The sequence below is a fragment of the Vombatus ursinus genome, unplaced genomic scaffold (genome assembly GCF_900497805.2).
Source record: "Vombatus ursinus unplaced genomic scaffold, bare-nosed wombat genome assembly UNPS02014779.1, whole genome shotgun sequence".
Taxonomy (NCBI): Eukaryota; Metazoa; Chordata; class Mammalia; order Diprotodontia; family Vombatidae; genus Vombatus; species Vombatus ursinus.
Window position 1 is genome coordinate 23,250,946 of NW_020954557.1, and position 21,180 is coordinate 23,272,125.

At 35.5% G+C, this 21,180-nt stretch overlaps 1 long non-coding RNA gene across 2 annotated transcripts in view; it reads left to right on the top strand.

Moving 5' to 3' along the window:
* The first annotated feature begins 1,919 nt into the window (after window positions 1–1,919).
* The window catches only part of LOC114045884, a 28,611-nt gene continuing 9,350 nt past the window's right edge, over window positions 1,920–21,180 (top strand). Inside the window, exons 1-5 of one of the 2 annotated variants that reach the window (XR_003569437.1) lie at window positions 1,920–1,998; window positions 10,111–10,228; window positions 14,268–14,341; window positions 14,667–14,796; window positions 15,497–15,603. This is a non-coding gene — a long non-coding RNA (uncharacterized LOC114045884). Of the gene's footprint in view, window positions 1,999–10,110; window positions 10,229–14,267; window positions 14,342–14,666; window positions 14,797–15,496; window positions 15,604–21,180 lie in introns of those variants that run through there. The other variant, XR_003569436.1, reaches the window with a different exon arrangement.

Sequence of the window (21,180 nt, forward strand, 5' to 3'; positions counted from 1 at the left end):
GTTCAGCCATTCCCCACTTGATGAGCTTCCCTGTAATTTCCAGTTCTTTGCTACCATAAAGAGAGCTGCTATAACTGATTATCATGTGACACGGTTTGTATGTACTGTATGTACTCCTCTGTATGTACTCTAACTTACTCCACATACTATCTTTCCATGGCCTAGTACATTTCACCATGACTTTTCCAGACCTGGATTTTATACTCTCTTAATGAAACGTAGGACTGCATTCACTTTTCTGGCTGCTACGTCACATTGTTGGCTTGTGTTGAGCTTGCTGTTTACTCCAAATTCCCAGGTCTTTGCCCACAAGTCTGTTGACTATCAATGCTTCCCCCATTTTGTATTCATGCAATTGATTTTTCGAACCCAAATATGGTACTTTACATTGATGCCTATTAAATTTTATCTTATTAGACTTGGCCTATCATTTTAGCCCATTGATATTTTATGGACCTTGTCATTTCAGCTTCATATCATCTACAATTTGGATAAGCATGCCACTTATGCTTTCATCCAAATCATTGATAAAATTGTTTAATAGTGCAAGACCAAGCATAAGTTCTGGTGATGAGATACTAAAGATCTCCCTTTAACTTGATAAGATCCATTAATGACTATTCTTAAACTAATTAGGGCTTTGATTATACTGTGATAAAATTGCATTTTAGTAGACAGAGTTGGCTATTTTTAAATCTAGTTTCCTATGTATGCCCCCAGGAAAGCCTTATTAACTTACCCTCCACAAAATCATATTTTATGTTAGTCATATTTTATGTTATGAGGCCAAATTTGCTTTTGCCAAGAGAATCTAAATTAATACCAAAAGTAAGGGTGTCTTTAGGGGGCTTAAAAGACCAAACTACTTTTAAGCATCTTTCAGAACTTGAGAAACCATTTGCTGACACGCAAATTAGGGAATCTACTTTATTTAATCTACCTCTGTGGGATTGACAGGGATAGCCTTGGTTTGTTTGTTTTTTAGAATTCTTTATGTGAGACATACACTGACCAGAGACAGATGAAATCAAAACAATCCCAGGCGCATGTGCAGGCACAATCATAGACACAGACACAGATAGAATGTCCTTTCTGGTATTTTTCAAATGTGTTAACTTCAGTATAATTTTTACTTTTCAGGTAAAATACTTCAAAATATAATATTTGTCTTAATATAAATGAGAAAGGTCAATGTGAATTACCAAAGATATCTGAATTCATAGAACATTTTTAAGAAATGCAATTTTATTATTTTCAAAGAAGAGTTGTCATGGGCTAGCGAAGTGTGCCTAACAGAGGCCCCGCACTAATCAACATATATCAAAAGTTTGTAATGAGCATTTCAATGTGCTAGTTTGAATAGTATTAATTTCTGCTCACATTGCAATTATGCTACTTGTATACAAAAAAATTCCACGTAAAGTGCTTTAAAACAGTTCAATCTCTTAAGAAAATAGCATTCTTAAACTTTTATTAGTGCAGTCAGTTTGCTTGGCAAACCCTTTGTTGACAGTGTGAAAGTCAACTTAGACACTTCCCATGGAATTACCACAAATTCTGAATAAGTAGCTGAAGTTAATGAAGCTTTACTTGTAACAACAACAAAGAAGTAAATGGAAAAATTACAAATGCACAAGTTCTTGTAAAGAAGTGAAAAATAAAAAAAAAAGTGAAAAATGATGAGTTTTTTAAAAAAATAAATGATTTCTTTATTCATATATAGATAAGTTGGGGATATCAGGGTTAATAAAATTTGTTTCATTCTGAGGATGGTCAAAAGTTTTTACAGCCAAACCACAAGTTTCTCTTCAGTCAGCATTTTCGTTAAGTAAATTCTTTACTCTGCAATTTTGAAATAAGATTGTTGTAACATGTGACTAACTCAATAACCTGAGAAAACAAGAAATAAAAAAAGTAACATTTTCAAATCACGTGATTTGGGACTTTGGGGGAAAAAATCAACAACATAGGAAATCTTGGATTCTTCACCATAAGCAGGTACAACTTACATTCCTAAAATAAGTAAGAGTGGGTAGAGGGAAAGGAATTCTTCCTTTCATAAGGAAAATAGCCACTGGAAAGGCAGATGTGTGTAAAAGTTATATATGCAGGTTGGTAAATAGAAATTAGAATTAGTAATATTGAGTTGGACAGGTTTCTATCTTATTTATAAATTTAACTGAGTTTCATTTTCCTTTATTGTAAAATATGGATGGTTATATTTATTTGTATTGCCTACCTCACAGGATTATAGTATTAAAACATACTTTGTAAACCTTAATTCACTGTATAAATGAGTTGTGTTGACACATACATACACACACCCACATATATATATGTGTGTTCATATATGTACTGAATATGTGTATACATTTATATATGTATATATCTTATTTTTAATAAATTGATTGTTTTATTGATTTCTTACAACCAAATACTGCCAACAAGCAACCCTAAAAAGAGGAGTATAAGCCTACCAGGAAAACATGTAATTTTAATGAAAGAGAGGATTTTCAGGCATTCCTAATGAAAAGACCAAAGTTGAGAAGGAACTTTGAAATACATATAAGAATTTTAAGAAGGCTAGAAAGGTAAATGTATTTGAACAATTGGAAAGAGAAATATACTGATGTAGTGCAAACATTCCTCTTTCTCTGATTTAATTGCAGAGGTAAGAAGAGTTCGGGAAGGTCAGGGATTTTTTTTTTAAAGATCATTTTAATGATTTTTAAATTGCACAAAACATAAAGAAAGAAAGAAAGAAGCATAGGCAAAAAGGACAGTTTTGAAAGTACTATGTAGAATTTATTATATGCTTTAGAAAAAAAACCCCATTCTATAAAATGGAGATTCCTGATTTCATATGGAATCCACTTTTTTTTGGTTATACTATGAGTTTGGAAATGTATTTTTTTGTGCTTAAGTTCAGAACAATAAATAACAATTTCAAATTAAGGTTTATTTTTTCAATGAACAAAAATCTACTTTCTCTGCCTCTCTCTCCACTTATAAAAGCAATGGAAACAAAATTATTGTAAGAAAAACAGTCAGACAAAAAAAATTCCTCATTGGTCATGTCCATAAAAATTAGGTTTCAATCTTCACTCTGAGTTCATGACCTTCTGTCAGGAGGTAGGTAGTATGTTTCATTAAGAGTCCTCTGGAACTGTGATTGGTCATTGCATTGATCAGAGCTCTTAAGTTTTTCAAAATTGTTTATCTTTATAATGTTGTTGTTATTGTATAAATTGTTCTCTTGATTTTGCTCATTAAGAGTCCTCTGGAATTGTGATTGGTCATTGCATTGATCAGAGCTCTTAAGTTTTTCAAAATTGTTTATCTTTATAATGTTGTTATTGTATAAATTGTTCTCTTGATTTTGCTCACTTTATTCTGCATCAGTTTATACAAATCTTCCCAGTTTTCCCTGAAACTGTCCCCCTTTGTCTTCTGTGATCCTCTCTATCCTTTCTTTATGAATATTTCCACTACATATAGTTCTGAAAGGTATGTTTTCCCTTGTTTTTTAAAATCTGTTTGTGATATTACCCTTTATGTCTAAGTTACATATCCATTTGGAACTTCTCTTGGTACATATAGTGTGAAATGTTGGTCTATACCTAGTTTCTGCTAGATTGCTTTCCAGTTTTATAGCAATGTTTGTCAAATAGTGAGTTCTTACCCTGTTAGTCAGTATCTTTGAGTTTATCAAACACTAAAACATTCTGTTTGTTTGCTGTTTTCCTGTAGGGTAAGATAGATTTGCATTCCCAGTTGACTGTGTATGTTATTCTCTCCTTAAGCCAAATCTGATGAGAATAAAGTTCATTCATATCCTCCCTGCTTCCTCCATTTCCCCTCCACTGTAAAAGCTTTTTTTTGTTTGTTTTATGTGAGATAATTTACCCCATTCTACCTCTCCCTTTCTCTCCCAGTATAATCCTCTCTCATCCCTTAATTTTATTTTTTAGATATCATCCCTTCATCTTCAACTCATCCTGTGTCCTCTGTCTATATGTATATGGGTCTTACGAGTTACAAATATCATTTTTCCATGTAGGAATGTAAACAATCCAACTTAAATAAGTCCCTTATGATTTCTCTTTCCTGTTTACCTCTTCGTGCTTCTCCTGAGTCTTGTATTTGAAAGTCAAATTTTCTATTCAGTTCTGGTCTTTTCATCAAGAATGCTTGAAAATCCTCTATTTCACTGAATATCCATTTTCTCCCCTGAAGTATTATACTCAGTTTTTCTGGGTTGGTGATTCTTGTTTGTAATCCTAGTTCATTTGACCTCTGGAATATCATATTCCAAGCCCTCTAGTCCCTTAATGTAGAAGCTGCTAAATCTTGTGTTATCCTGATTGTGTTTCCACAATATTGGAATTGTTTCTTTCTGGCTGCTTGCAATATTTTCTCTTTGACCTGGGAACTCTGGAATTTGGCTATGATATCCTTAAGAGTTTTCTTTTGGGAATCTCTTTCAAAAGGTGATTGGTGGATTCTTCCTATTTCTATTTTACCTCTGGGCCTAGAATATCAGGGCAGTTTTCCTTGATAATTTCTTGAACGATGATGTCTAGGCTCTTTTTTTGATCATGTCTTGCAGATAGTCCAATAATTTTTAAATTATCTCTCCTGGATCTATTTTCCAAGTTGGTTGTTTTTCCAATGAGATATTTCACATTGACTTCTGTTTTTTAATTCTTCTGGTTTTGTTTTATAATTTCTTGATTTCTCATGAAGTCATTAGCTTCCATTTGCTCCATTCTAATTTTTAAGGAAGTATTTTCATCAGTAAGCTTTTGGACTTCCTTTTCCATTTGGCCAATTCTGCTTTTTAAGGCATTCTTCTCCTCATTGGCTTTTTGGACCTCTTTTGCCATTTGGGTTAGGCTATTTTTTAAGGTGTTATTTTCTATAGTTTTCTTTCTCTGTTTTGATTTTCCTAGATTATGTATCAAGATCATACTTGTATCATATAAGGGATTTGGTAGAACACTTTCATTTCCTATTTTTTGAAAGAGTCTTTACATTTCAAGCATATTCATTGTTAGAAACATATTGTTTGATTCTCTTTTCTAATCCATTCTACTCTCCTCTTCCATTTTTGGAATGAGTTCATTCTATTTTAATTCACCGTTATGATCATTGAATGTGTATTTCCCTTCATCTTACTATCTAATATTTTTCTCTTTCTTTCCCACTGCTTTAAAAAGAAGATGAGCAAGAAGAAGCAGGAATTACACTCTAAGTTTGATACAATCTGTTTCTACCTCCCTGTAGATTTTCTCTTTACCCTACCCAGGGCAAGGAAGTTAAATTCTATGAAATTTAAAAAATAAGGAAAGTATCTGAGAATAGGTAATGAAACATTCACCATCACTTATGGCAGAGAAATGGAGGACTATTTGTACAGAATATTGCCTACATTGTCAAATGAGGTCACTGTATCACATGTGCTTAATTATTTTTCTGTGGTGTGTGTGTAAGATTGTGGTATAAAGACAAAAAGGCATAGATAATGAATATTTTAGAGAAATCATTGGTTCTAGTAGAATGGAGAGAATGGTAGGAGCTAGCACTTGCAAATGTGGAAGCAGCAGTGAGAGTATTTTTCTAGATGTTTATGGCAGAAGAGAAGGGAAATAGAAAGTTTGCATTAGGAGATACCAGGATCAAGAAAAATTTTGATACCTGAGCTTATTTACAGGCAGAGGGGAAAAGCTAGTAGAGAGACAAAGGTCAAGGTTATCTGCTGAGACTGAGGGTGCTGAGTGCTGGAGATTAATATTTAAGGAGCAAGGAAATTTGGAACATGGACTGTGAAGAGTGACAAAGAATAAATTAAAGATGAAAAGAAAGATTTTTGTGCAGGGGTGAGGGCCAACTTGAAGTTAGATCATATGAATTTGTAGTTGATCCAATCAGGAGGTCTTTCTCCAGGACCTTAGAGGAATGGACAGAGAAGGAAGATACATAGTTGGAGATTAGGAATTACAGAAGGACAAAGCATCTGTTAACATTTAGAAAAGGACATTTCCCTAGAGAGTAGTGTAGAAGTTCATGGTGCCAACTATTCAACTTCAACTAATTTAGTGAGAAGTTGGAAGCTTTGACTAGCCTCAATGCACATAAAAGCACTAATTTTAAAAATAGAAATATAACTGAAGTAAATTGTGTGAACTTATTGTGAAACTTTTATCACTGTTATTATTGGGTATTCTTTCAGCCTGATCTATGGATCATGTCTTAGACTTGCTGCCTGGACTTTGTTTGAATCTAGACATTCCCTTCCTTTTCTAGTGCCCCCACATCAGCCCTTCTCTCTCTTCTCTCAGGTCAATGACTGGCTCTGTACAATTATCACCAAGTTTCTGGGCTCTTCTTCATAAACTCTTCCAGTTATGAATTTTTCTTATTCCTGGGACCAGGAGGTTTCAAATTGCTCAATGGATAGTCTACAGTCTCAGCTCATGGTACATTACATCAGCAACCCTGGGGTGGCATTGGGAGTTACAAAAAACAAAGGGGCAGGAAATTTAATGGTCAAGCACAGTACATTTTAAAAATAGCTGACTCTAAGGTCAAGACTATGAAGAAAGAATGGGGGTGATGAATTTGGAGAACATGGAAGGATAGATGGACGAGAGATCACAAGGAGGATGAAGAATAGATTATGAGGACAAAATGATCGGAGGGGGAGAAGGCTGCAAGTTTGTAACGAGGGAGAATTTCAAAGTTCAAGTTCTTGAAGGTGGAGAAGTTTAGAGTAATGTTGAGATCTAAGGTGGTAGCAAAGGTAGAATGTAAAAGGAAGTCATGGGAACTGGAGAGGCTAATGAACTGAAAGGCCAAGAGGTCAAAAGTGTCATAAAAATGAAATCTGAAGTCACTAAGGATGCTGTCCAGGGGCTGGAGTAGAAAACAAGATTATAAACTTGGTGCTGAAATCATATAAATAAGTGATTGAATGTCCCGAAAGTTCTTAAATATCAGTGACAAGGATTGAGATAAGGTGATTTAACTGAATGGCAGTGAACAACAAAACAGGAGAGGTATTAAGTGTTGACTCAGGACAAGGGTCTAGAAGTAGCAGTAGCTACTAGTAATATAATAGTAGTAGTTCAGTAGCATGAACTGTATTGACTCATCCTCGGAGACCTGGTAGTTGTTTGCAGGATGGGGATGACCTTAGAGAGGGTGGTAAGTGATATGTTTTCTTCAAGAGAAATCCAGGTTTCATTTTGTGCCCGTGGGTGAAAGGAGTATAAAAAGGAAAGGAATAGGGACAAATGAGAATTTTCAACAAACAAATTGTATGCTACATTTTAACTTTCTATATTTAGTGTTAGGGCAGCTAGATGATGTAGTGGATAGGACACTGGTCCTGGAGTCAGGAAGATCTGAGTTCATAGCACACTAGCTGTGTGACCCTGGGAAAGTCAGTTGACTTCTGTTTGACTCAGTTCTTCAGCTGTAAAATGGAGCTAATAATAGCACCTACCTCCCAGGATTGTTGTGAGGATCAAATGAGATAATAATAACAAAGTGCATAGCACAGTGCCTGACTCTAGTAAGAACAATATAATGTTATTATTATTATTAGTTATTTTTATTGCTTAACAAATGTCTCTGAAAAAGAATCGTTTTGATGATGAATCAGAATCAGAAGGGATATCAGAAGCCATCTTTTCCTACCTCAATCTGAACAAAAATGCCCTTGGCAACATGCTTAATAATTTGACAGCCAGCCTTTTCTTAAGCATCTCTAGCAAAAGAGAGCTCCCTATCACCTGAGACACAACCCATGCCACTGTGGGACAGTTTTTCCTTACCTTTGGCATAAATTTGTCTCCTTACTGCTTCTATCCATATCTCTTAATTTTCTCCTTTGGGGACAAGCGTAAATCTAATTTCTCTTCCGTGTTAATCCTTCAAATACTTCAAGACAGTTATCATGTGTCTCCTTCCCTGCTGCTGTCTTCTCTTTCTCTAGGCTGAATATTCCTAGTTCGTTCAACTGATCATATGGTATGCACCTGAGGTATTTCACCACTCCAGTTGCCCTCCTCAGGATACTTTCCAGTTTATCAATATAGGGCCCAGATTTGAGCATAATATGCCTGATATGACATGACCAGGGCAGAGTACAGTGGCAATATCACCTCTGAAATCTTGTTAATGCAGCCTAAGATTGCATTAACTCTCTTGTATACCACATCACATTGTTGACTCATGTTTAGTATGCAGTTCACTAAAACTCCCCTATTCAATTGTTCGAGGGGGAGAGGAAGAGGGGAAAAATAATGTACTAGAGATGTGAATTGGTCAAACCATTCTAAAAAGCAATTTGGAACTATACGCCAAAAGTCACGAAAACTATACATGTCCTTTCATCCAGTAATATCTTTACTAGGCGTGTACCTCAAAAAGTTCAAAGATAGTGGGACAATACATACATATACATACACATATGTGTATGTATATATGTGTGTGTGTGTGTGGATATATGTGTGTGTATATATATATATATATATATATATATATATATGTATATATCTGCACTTTTTGTTTTAGCAAAAAACTAAGTTGCCCATTGGTTGAGTAATGACTGAACAAATTATGGCATATGAATGTGATGGAACATTATTTCACCAAAGAAATGGCAAAAAGGATGGATTCAGAGAAACCTTGGAAAATGGATATAGAGTAAAGAAAGAAGCAGGAGAACCATTTGTAAAATGATTGCAATATTGTAAAGGAAAAAATTTTGAAAGATCAATTCAATGAATAATCATGATGCCAGAACACTGATGATGAAGCATGTTTCCATACCTTAATGGAGAAGTAATATACTGTGGAAGAAAGTGAATAAATTTTCAGACATGATCAATAAAATATAATTTTGTTTTGTTTGACTATCAAGGGAGGGCTTTTATTTGGTGGAATGTTGGGGGAAAGTGATATATATCAAAAAAATGAAGAATATCAATGACACATTCTAGAAAACAAAAGAGAGAAGGGAGTTCAAAAGTGGACACAAACAGAACAATGTTGATACTACTACCATGTTAAATTTAATATGTATTTTAAAACATATTTGTGATATATTAATGGTTTCATATACAATGGTATTTTTCTGGATTTCCCTAAATATAAGAATATTTATGTTTTTTGATGATTTCCTAGTTCATAGTAATATTTTTTAAGATGGGGTTTTTTTCAAATATCTAGGGACACTTCCCCATCTTATACTTGTGAAATTGATTTTTTTCAACCTAAATGTACTACTTTACACTCCCATTAATTTTTTCTTAAAAAGTCAGCCAAAGTTTATCTTCACAGGTGCTCCAGGGCTGTAGTGAATGTTCTGAATTTAAATTCATTCATTGAGTAACTATCTATTGAGTTCCTACTAAGTGCTTTTTAATGCTATACCAAGAAGCATTGTGATCTTCCTAAATCTCAGGTTTTCCATAAAGTTGCAAAGATATTGCCATATGAAACATCAATTAACAACAGAATGAAATGTCATATGAAAGATAGCAACTGCAGAAAAAATTACTGGCCATGGTGCTGAATAAACTTGGCCCCTGAAGAATATGAGCAGTGACCACAGCCAAACTGCAGATCATGATGCAGAACTAGTAGGGGACTACTGGATGACTTAGGAAATAATGATTAGAAGTGCCACAGAGGCTGAAGAATTGATTTAGTGAGTATAGGGGGAAAGGCAGACCAATGGTAGTTATCATTAAAGGGCACACCTGGTTTGATATTTTGCAAACAGCAGTATGGTGATAAGTTCCAGGTTGTGACTGTGTCAGTGATAGATATGAACAATGGTCAAAAGAGTAAAGAATAGTGAGAAAACAAAAATGTCCCTAAAGGGGGAAGTTTCATATGTTGCATATTATTCCCATTACAACCAAGAACACAATTCAAGTGCATTGAAAACAAGGTGTTTTGTTGCATGTTTTTGCCCAGGTAGGGTATGTTCTATATATTTATGCTTCAATCTATAGTTACTTGTTGGTATGTAATTATATGCACTACCTTTTATCTCTTAAGACTCACATGATATAGCTTTTCTCTTTCAAAAAATAGACCTTGGTGACTTCCAGTACCAAGATGGCAGAATGAGGAAGGAACCCTCCAAAGCCCTCCCAACAACTTGAACTGCCTCAGAGTTGATCAAGGAGCAGGGAAGCAGCTCACCAGCCTGGTAGGAGATGTTTGCCTCACTGGGGTGGGAGGGGAGTAAGGTCCAAGAGCAGCAGCAGCAGCTAGCCTCACAGCAGAAGGCCTGCAGCAGGGCTCTGAGCCTGGGGCAATCTACCAGTGAGATGCTGTCCTTGCGCAAACCAGCAGACCCCTAGAAAAGTGAGCAGTGTGCCGTGAAGCACAGTAAGGTCCCATCCCAGTGACTCCACCCCCAGCACAAACCACCAGCAAGACCTAGACCCCATTGCTGACCATTACTGAAGCCCCACCCCAGGGCCCTACCTGCAGAGAGACTCTATTTCCATAGCAACCCAGCAGCAGGGCCCTACTCCTGAGGCTGACCAGGAACAAGATCTCTCCCCCAGCGCCAGCTACCAGAAAGACTCCATTACCATTGCAAGTCAACAGCAAGGCCCCACCACTGTAGCAGGCCAGCAGCTAAACCCCACACCCAGAGGAGGCCAACAGGAAAGCCCCACATACCAGTACAAGCCGGAAGGGAAGCCTGCCTTCCAGAGAAAGCAAGCAGCTAAGCCCCAAAGCCCAGTGACAGCCAGCAGTAAGACCCAGAGCCCCAGCACCAAAAGCTTGGGACAGTGCAGTACCAGAGGCCAACTCTGACATAAAAATATTGAGTCACAAAAAAAGGCAAAAAAAAAAAAATGAGCAAAAAAACAAACAAAAAAAAGAGTTTGACTATGGAAATCCCTAGGGCATAAACTTAGAAGAGGATAATAGTGTCAAAATGGCTACATCTGAAGCCTCAAAGAAAATTTGTAATTTGGCCTCAGGCCCAAAAAGAATTCCTGAAAGAGCTTTAAAAGGATTTTAAAAAGCAAATTAGAGAAGTAGAAGAAAAATTGGGAAAAGAAATGAGAGTAATGAAAGAGAATCATGAAAAAGAATCAGTAGCATGGGAAAAGATATACAAAAACTTACTGAGGAAAATAACTCCCTAAAAAATAGAATTGGTCAAATGGAAATGGAAGTACCAAAGCTCATTGAAGAAAATGATTCTTCAAAAATTAGAATTGAACAAATGAAAACTAATGACTCTATGAGACATCAAAATACAATAAAACAAAATTTAAAAAGTAAAAAAAAAATAGAAGGAAAGGTGAAATTTCTCATTGGAAAAACAACTGACCTAGAAAATAGATCCAGGAGATATAATATAAGAATTATTGGACTACCTGAAGGCCATGATAAAAAAAAGGACAATGTCTTTCAAGAAATTATCTAAGAAAACTTCCCTGATATATTATAACTAGAGAGCAAAATAGAAATCAAAAGAATCCACCCATTACCACCTGAAAGAGATCCCAAATGAAAATTCCCAGGAACATCATAGCCAAATTCCACAGCTCACAGATCAAGGAGAAAGTATTGCAAGCAGCCAGAAAGAAACAATTCAAATATCATGGAGCTATAGACAGGATTACACAGGATTTGTCAGCTTCCACATTAAATAACCAGAGGACTTGAAATATGATATACCGGAAGGCAAAGGAGTGAGGATTACAACCAAGGATTGCCTACCCAGTAAAATTGAATATAATCTTTCAGGGAGAAAAGTGATCACTTAACAAAATAGAGGACTTTCAAGCATTTCTAATTAAAAGACCAGAGCTGAATAAAAAAATCTGACCTCCAAATTGCAAGATTCAAGGGAAACATAAAAAGGTGAAAAAGAAACAAGAAAGAGAAAACATAAGAAATTAAATAAGGTTAAACTGTTTACATTTCTATATGGCAAAATAATATTTATAACTCAACAATTATATTATTATAAGAACAATTTGAAGGAGTATATGGAGACAGAGGGTATGGATATAAGGTGACTTTAATGGGATGATAAAAAACCCCAACAAAATAAAGGGGTGACGAAGAAAATTGCACTGGAAGAAGAAAGAAGGGGGAGATTGAATGTGGTAAATTATCCCATATAAAAGAGGCATGAAAGAACTATTATAATGGAGAAGAAGATGGAGGGAGAATGGTAGGCAAAGCTTAAACCTTACTCTCATTAAAATTGGCTCAAAGAGGGAATAACATACATACTCAATTGTATATAGAAATCTATCTTATCATATAAAGAAGTAAAAAGGGATGGGGATAATACAAGGGGCAGAGGGAACTGATAAAAGAGAGGGCATATTGGGGGATGTGGTGATCAGAAGTAAAACACTTGTGAGGAGGGAAAGAGTGGAAGGTAAAAGAGAGAGGAGGATAAACAAGCAAAAAATAGCACGGAGGGAAATACATAGTTATCAAAACTATAAATGTGAATGAGATGAACTCACCCATAAAACAGAAGTGGAGAGCTGAATGGATTAAAAATCAGAATCCTACAATATGTTGTTTACGAGAAACACATTTGAAGCAGAGACATAACACACAGGGTAAAGCTAAGAGGCTGGAGCTGAATCTATTACACTTCAGCTAAAGCAAAAAAAGCAGGGTGTGTCAATCATGATTTCAGACAAAGCAAAAGCATAAACAGACCTACTTAAAAGAGATAAAGAAGGAAACTATATCTTGCTGAAAGGTACTATAGACAATGAAGTCATATCAATACTAAATATATATGTACCAAATGGTATAGCATCTAAATTTTTGAAGGAGAAGTTGAATGAGTTACAGGAGGAAATACATAATAAAACTATTCTGGTGGGGCACCTCAAATTTCCCCTCTAAGAACTAAATAAATCTAATGAAAAAATAAACAAGAAAAGTTAAAGAGGTGAATAAAAATTCTGGAAAAGTTAGCTATGATAAATCTTTGGAAAAAATTGAATGGGAATGGAAAGGAATATGCCTTTTCCTCAACAGTACATGGCACCTACACAAAAATCGAACATGTATTAGGACATAAAAACCTCACAACCAAATGCAGAAAACAGAAATAGTAAACACATTCTTTTCAGATCGTAATGCAATAAAAATACATTCAATAATGGACAATGGAAAGAGATTAAAAATTAATTGGAAATTAAATAATTGATTCCTAAAAAACAAGTGGGTCAAAGAACAAATCAGAGAAATAATTGATAATTTCATTAAAGAAAATGACAACAGTAAGACATCATACCAAAATTTATCAGATGCAGCCAAAGTGGTACTTAGGGGAAATTTATATCTTTAATTCCTTACATCAATAAAATAGAGAAAAAGCAGATGAATGAAACAAACAAAAAAAAGCCTAGAAAAAGAACAAATTGAAAATCCCCAATTAAACACCAAATTGGAAATCCTGAAAATCAAAGGAGAGATTAATAAATTTAAAAGTAAGAAAACCATTGAACTAATAAATAAAACTAAAAGCTGATTTTATGAAAAAAAAACAAATAAAATAGATAAACCATTGGTTAATTTGATTTAAAAAAGGGAAGAAGAAAACCAAATTACTAGTATCAAAAATGAAAGGGGTGAACTTACCTCCAATGAAGAGGAAATTAAGACAATTATTAGGAGCTATTTTGCCTAATTATATGTCAACAAATTTGTCAATCTAAAGGAAATGGATGGATTTCTACAAAAATATAAATTACTCAGATTAACAGAAGAAATAAAATAGTTAACCCAATTTTAGAAAAAGAAATTGAACAAGTCATCAATGAACTTCCTAAGAAAAAATTCCTAGGACCAGATCGATTCACAAGTGAATTCTACCAAACATTTAAAGAGCAATTAATCCCAATACTATATAAACTATTTGGAAAAATAGATGAAGAAAGATTCTTACCAAATTTCTTTTATGACACAAATATGGTATTGATACCCAAACCAGGAAGAGTCAAAACCAGAGAAAGAGAACTATAAACCAATTTCCCTAATGAATATTGATGCACATTTTTATTTTATTTTTTAATTAAAAGAAAGGATTTATTGTTTCTGTATACAAAATTAGATGAAAATGGCTAATGTAAAAAAAAAGATAAAAACCACATGACTCTTGCCCTATCAAAATTTTGTGGGAAGCTCATTGTACTGTCACTAAGAACAGGCAATGGTTACATTGTTCTTCATTCTAACAACAGATCAGAGACTCTTCATTTTGGCAGTGTTTTCAAGGCAATTAATGAATTTTCAAAATGTGGATCTCACCTCCAAAGTAGGTACCTTTAATTTTTCTTATCTTTCCCTTTGGAACATTACTTATATTTTCTTTGTACTTGGCTATTAAGTTCATAGATGAACTGTCTTTATGTGAATAACTGTTCTATAAATGAGATACAAAGTTATTCCCCACCCCAAATTCTAAGTTTTTACCACAAAATTTAGTTAGAAAAGTCAAAATGGTCCAAACTACATATTTAAGTATTGGGTTTAACTAATAAAAAGATACCAGGTTGATTGTATACTAGGAGTTCAATTTTTTTTAAAAATTGCTTTGAAAATTTGGAAATGGTTTCATATAAACATTGACTCTCCCTTAGCTCCACAATGTTAAAAAAAAAGAGCCAAACCTACACAAAACTCAACATCAAATGTCCAAAATTATTCAGAAAGAAGATTCTTCTGAAAATGCACATTGGAATGTGGACTGCACAACAACAAATACTTCAAGTAAGTTTCATGCCAATCATCATTAAGAGTCATAACATTACTGGAAAAAGTACACTTGTTCTTTTGGAAGAAATCTTACAAGAGACCTTCCATGGAACATGGTTTGAATCATAATTTAAGACTTAAAAAAAGGAGCAGCTAGATGGCACAGTGGCTAGAGCACCGGCCCTGGAGTCAGGAGGACCTGAGTTCAAATAGCCCTCACACACATAACACTTACTAGCTGTGTGACCCTGGGCGAGTCACTTAACCCCATTGCCTAACCAAAAAAAAAAAAAAAGACTTAAAAAAATATGAAGTCTTCTCTTTGGACGTAAAGAAACAACAAAAACAATTCCAATTTTGATTATGTAGAAAGAACTCCACTATGAATCTGCATTTACACTAATGGATGCCTGGAAATACCATTACTATACAGACACTAATCCCAATATGTAAGACGGTATCTGGCATTTAAATAAACATGAAAAATACTTATCTATCAACAAGCATCATGTTTCCTTAAAACCAATCCATTGGACAAATCTTTTTATTCAGAAGTATTTCTTTATTCCTCTTCCTTTAAGAGGGAAGAGGTCCTAAAACAAGGAATTAGGGAATCCATGGAGAGGATGTAGTAACAGCATTAAAAGTATTTTTGGCTCTGCCCCCCAACTTTGAGAAAAAAATTATCTGCTTTTTTTTTTTTTACATGCCACAGGACAGAGTCCCTCCTGGTTCAAACATAAAGGTTCAGATGATGAAATAATCACCCTCTTTTCAGCAACTGAAGAAATTCTTCTGGAAATACAAGTATGCTACCTAAATAGCTACTGAACTACTGAAATTTCAAGCCAGCCCATAAGCTAATGTCATTGTAGAACACCAAATAATTTCTTTCAAAGAAAGAATATTAATTTTTCAAAGGTAGAAAAAAAGTCTAAGCAGATCATGTTAGCAAACAAAACTCTTATCTCACTTTTATGAAAAATGTAGGTAATGCATAGGCAGCAGTAGAGTGTTGAAAATTCCAACTAATAAATAATTCCAAATTAAGAATTTTCTACAAGGTTTCTTTAGAAAATAGGAACAGTATTCTTTTTTTAAAAAAATTGATGATCTCATGGAATGCCTTCACTTCCAGATAAATAGACATAAGAATGTTGATCAACAATGCCAGATTCGGGACAGTTTACAGTAATTTTTTTTGTTTTTTGTTTTGTTTTGTTTTGTTTTTCAGTCATGCAAAACACTTCTATAGTAGTCATGTTGTGAAAAACTAACTATATTTCCCTTCATCCTATCCCGTCCCCAGTTTATGCTATTCTCTCTTTTGACACTGTCCGTCCTCAGAAGAGTTTGCTTCTGATTACCCCCTCATCCAATCTGCCCTTCCCTTTATCGTCCTTCTGCTCTCTTATCCCCTTCCCCCCTATTTTCCTGTAGGGTAAGATAGATTTTCATTCCCAACTGAGTGTTATTCCCTCCTTAAGCTAAATCTGAAGAAAGTAAGATTCACTCATTCCCTCTCACCTTCTCCTACTTCTCCACTGTAAAAGTCTTTTCTTGTCTGTTTTATGTGAGATAATTTATACCATTTTATGTCTCCCTTTCTCCTTCTCCCAACATCATCCTCTCTCACCCCTTAATTTTAATCTCCAGATATCACCCCTTCATCTTCAACTCACCCTGAGCCCTCTATCTATCTATCTATCTATCTATCTATCTACATATATTTTTTCCCCTCCAACTACCCTAATACTGATAAAAGTCTCATGAGTTACAAATATCATAATTCCATGCAGGAATGTAAACAGTTCAACCTTAATAAGTCCCTTATGATTTCTCTTTCCTGTTTACCTCTTCATGCTTCTCTTGAGTCTTGAATTTGAAAGTCAAAGTTCAGCTCTGGTCTTTTCATCAAGAATGCTTGAAAGTCCTCTATTCCACTGAATGTGCTGGGTAGGTGATTTTTTATTTTAATCCTAGCTCTTTTGACCTCCAGAATATCATATTCCAAGCCCTCTGGTCCCTTAATGTAGAAGCTGCTAAATCTTGTGTTATCTTGATTGTGTTTCCACAGTACTAGAATTGTTTCTTTCTGGCTGCTTGCAATATTTTCTCCTTGACCTGGGAACTCTTGAATTTGGCTATAATATTCCTAGGCATTTTCCTTTGGGGATCTCTTTCAGGAGGTGATCAGTGGATTCTTTCCATTCTATTTTACCCTTTGGTTCTAGAATATCAGGGCAATTTTCCTTGTGACATTTCAAGTGACTAAAAAAAGTCATCAGTGAGTGGCATAAATATGGGTAAGGTCACTGGGCAGTGGTCATCAAAGGAGCATCAGTGGGACTTGAGTAGTTATGACATCTGGTAGTGTCATTCCCTCAGTGACACTAGAATATCTGTATGCAAATTATCTCTCCTGGATCTATTTTCCAGGATGGTTGTTTTTCTGATGAGATATTTCACAGTGTCTTCTATTTTTTAATTCTTTTGGTTTTGTTTTATAATTTCTTGATTTCTCATAAAGTCCAAGATCAAATATAAAATCCTCTGCTTGGCTTTCAAAGCCATTCATAACCTGACTTCTTCCTATCTTTCCAATCTTCTTATAACTTACTGCCCTTCACATACTCTTCAATATAGTGAACAACACATCATCTCCAGGATCCATGCATTTTTACTAACTCTCCCCCATTCCTGGCATGTTCTACCTTCTCAACTTCATCCCTTACCTTCCGTAGCTTCCTTCAAGTCTCAGCTAAAGCCTCAACTTCTGCAAGAAGTTCTCCTTACTCTTAGTGCTTTCCCTCTGTTATTACCCCCAATTTAACCTGTACATTCTTTGTTCATACATAGTTGTTTGTGTTTATCTCCCCATTAGACAGTGAACTTCTTGAGAGCAAGGGATTTTTTTTTTTTTGCCTTTCTTCAAATCTCAAGGGTTTAGCACAGTGCATGGCACATAGTAGGTGCTTAATAAATGCTAGTTGACCAACCAATTAGTATTTCAAGCTGCCTTGGGGCTCACAAAGGCTAATGTGTACTCTATTTCTTTCCTACTCAATATGATTTTTCCTATTCTATATCTTATCCTGTTAGGGCTTGGATCTCTGTACCATCCAGTAGTATAATCAGTTAATATGACAAACTACCCCATCAATGTGAAATGGAAAGAGGCCTGACAGTCAGAAAGACCTGGGTTCAAGTCCTACTCTGATACATATTAGCTGTGTGATCATGAGCATTTAACCTCTCAGTGTCCCCAGGAAACTCTCTCGGTACAAGGATGGGTGAATTGTCGATCTCTACTGGTAGAGGGGTTTTTACATGGCTGGGGGGTCTGGTACCCTACATTGTTGAAAATACCAATTCCTTTCCCCCCAGAGTGATCTGTTCTATGGGAAAGAATCTCAGGAACCCATTGTAAGCATATTATTCCTGAAAGACCTTCTCTATCTTTGTTATCTAATTGATTAGAGACTTTATGGGAATTTAAGACCAGTTAGAAAACAAGACTAGTACCATGGCAGGCAAATAGGGCAGATTGTTTTTGTGCGGTCTTGCTGTCCTCATCACACTGTGACCAGGTATATTTACTTTGGCTCTGTGAAAGTGTTGCCCTACACTACTATTTTGAGGTTTAACAAGTTTGGGGGAGGGTCCCAGGCCTAAAACAGATGATCTGTGAAGATCTAAAGATTTAGAATAAAATCAGTGCATGTGCTTAGATGTGAATGGAATCATGGAAAAACTCATCTTGTTACAGGCTGATGAAAGAATACTTTTTCCTTGATTTTTGATCAGGTCCTGGCCCTCATGGAAAAAAAAAACACCAAAACATCGTTTCATCACAGGAAGGACCAAAGTTTCCTTCCTTTCTGAGGAATCTGTTGACTGTGGCTATTTCTGTTTGAGCAAAGTACACAGTCATTGGTCAACAGTAAACGAAAACAACACAGCAAGAATAGAACTGTGTTAACCAAAGAATGAAAAATAAAATTTCCCCAGAAGTTCTGCATTGGACCCTTAGTAATATCACCTCTGTTTTTTCCTAGAGAAGAGAGAATAGTTTAAGTAAAAGTTCCCCACCTCCCATCCAAGCTAGAATTGTGGTTTGCTATGATTAAACAAAAGTGACTGACGGGGGAGGGAAGACAGTTCCCTGGGAATTACTGATAACTCAGTTACCTTTCAGATAATGTTATGTTCTAGCTTTAGCTCTTTATATTCATCACCCTAAACTGTCAAAGTCAACATTCTTAGAAGAATTATTAAAGAATGGCTATTTCATATCCTTTTATTTAGTCCATCCTTTATCTTGTGACCACAGACCACATGACAACCTCTCTGGGCCTCAGTTTGCTGATTTTAGTAATTTGCCCTGTTGACTAAATGTAAAATAATAAAAGAACTTTAAAAAAAAATTAAATGGTATTTATATTACAGTTGAATTACTCCATTGCTGGCAACAAAGTATTCTAGTTCTGGCTTGAATTCTTCTCCAACTACAATGTATCAGAACCCTGGATGTGGGATCAAAAATTCTGAATTGGATTTCTTGCTCTTCAAAACTTTGGGCAAGTCCCTGGACCTCATTTTTCTCATCTGTAGAATGAGAGCCTCAGACTAGATAACTTTCCATATTTAAGTCCAGGAAAGTTAGTCAAGGTCAATTCTTAGAGAAAAATAAATACTGTAGAACTGAGCTGCAAAGTTAATGCGGTGGTTGTGATGGGGGGAGAGACGGACTTTGGGTGGATACTCCCATAATAGGCTTTCCAAGTACACATGACAACCAAAATTAAGGACGAACTTTATTTTGGGAATGAGGAGGCAAGACTGGGATATTTATAATAGTGAATTAAAAAATAACAGTGTAGTTATGTCTCTTTTCAAGAACGATATTGTGGTTTGTATTGTAAACTTTCCAATACATATTAGCATCTCTTCTCTAATTATTGAAGGACTTTCATGTTCTAGCTCTATTAATTTCTTGTAACTATATCTTCTGATGATTATATTTTTTTCCCCATACAGGCCTGGATAAACCCATTCATGTGGAAATACACTTATCAGAAATTGGATTTCATTTTTTGATACTTTTTTTTTTTTTGGCTAGGCAATGGGGTTGAGTGACTTGCCCAGGGTCACACATCTAGAAAGTGTTATGTTTCTGAGGGTGGATTTGAACTCAGGTCCTCCTGAATCCAGGGCTGGTGCACTGCGCCACCTAGCTGCCCCTGGATTTCATTTTTTGAAATCAACATATGCTCTGATAAAAAACTGTGACAAGAATCTCTTACAGGGTCTTGTTTATGTTGGAAGGTATTTTTTCTAGAAGTGTGCTGGAGTCAACTCTAACTAGATCACTAGAACTGACTTAAATTCTTAGGATGAGCATTTACACCTCAGAAATTGGCAAAGCCTGGGCAGGTAGGCAGTGCAGCAGATACAGTACTAGCCCTGGAGTCAGGAGGACCTGAGTTCAAATCCAGCCGCAGACACATAACACTCACTAGCTGTGTAACTCTGGGTAAGTCACTTAACCCAAGAAATTGGCAAAGCTACAAATCAGAACTTAATTTATTGTTTTGTTGATTGTTAATAATACAGATCAGATTTAAAATTGTGTCCTATGTACATTCTTTCCAGAAATATGATTGTTAAACATTAACTAACTTATCACTAGTTTTTCCCTCCATTTTTTTTATATATAAGCTCAGTGACTTAAACTCATCCAAATGGAGAAATGTAATTCCCAGGCACTTCATTTTATTTTGTCCAGTTTTTATTTATGTGTTTACCTGATGATAGGAAACTTTGAGAACATCTGGGTCATATGAATGACCAAAGAAGGCTAATCCCAAATCCTAATGGACCTGCTCAACACTGCTTCCTCTACACTTCTCCATATTTTGGCAAGGCAGTAGAATGGGACCCATAGACTTCATGCTCTGGGATCTATCTAACAACCTTCTTGCTGCTGCTGCCACACTTTCAGTCAGCATATCCTTCTCCTCTCCTCATTCCACTATCCCATCAAGACAAGCTGCAGAACTCACCTCTGCCCAATGCTACCCTCCACTCCTTATGTAGGAGGTTAGAGGTATAAGGAAGCAGAAGTGTACTCTGTGGTAGAGCAGAGCTCAGCCTGAAAAACCAAAGGCACTGGGGCAGAGGATCAATGCAAGTGTAAGGCTGCACCTAGTATTAAGGAAAGGGGACTGGATCCAGCTGGCAACAGTTCATTCCCCACAGAAGTCACTAGGAATAGGGACTGAGGTGGGTGAAAAGTAAATTCCCTTAGTTGGATGGAGGCTGAAGTCTAGCCCTAGGGAAACCATCCTCAAAGGAGTATTCTGAAAATGATCAATAAGGTAATATAAGGAAAAAGAA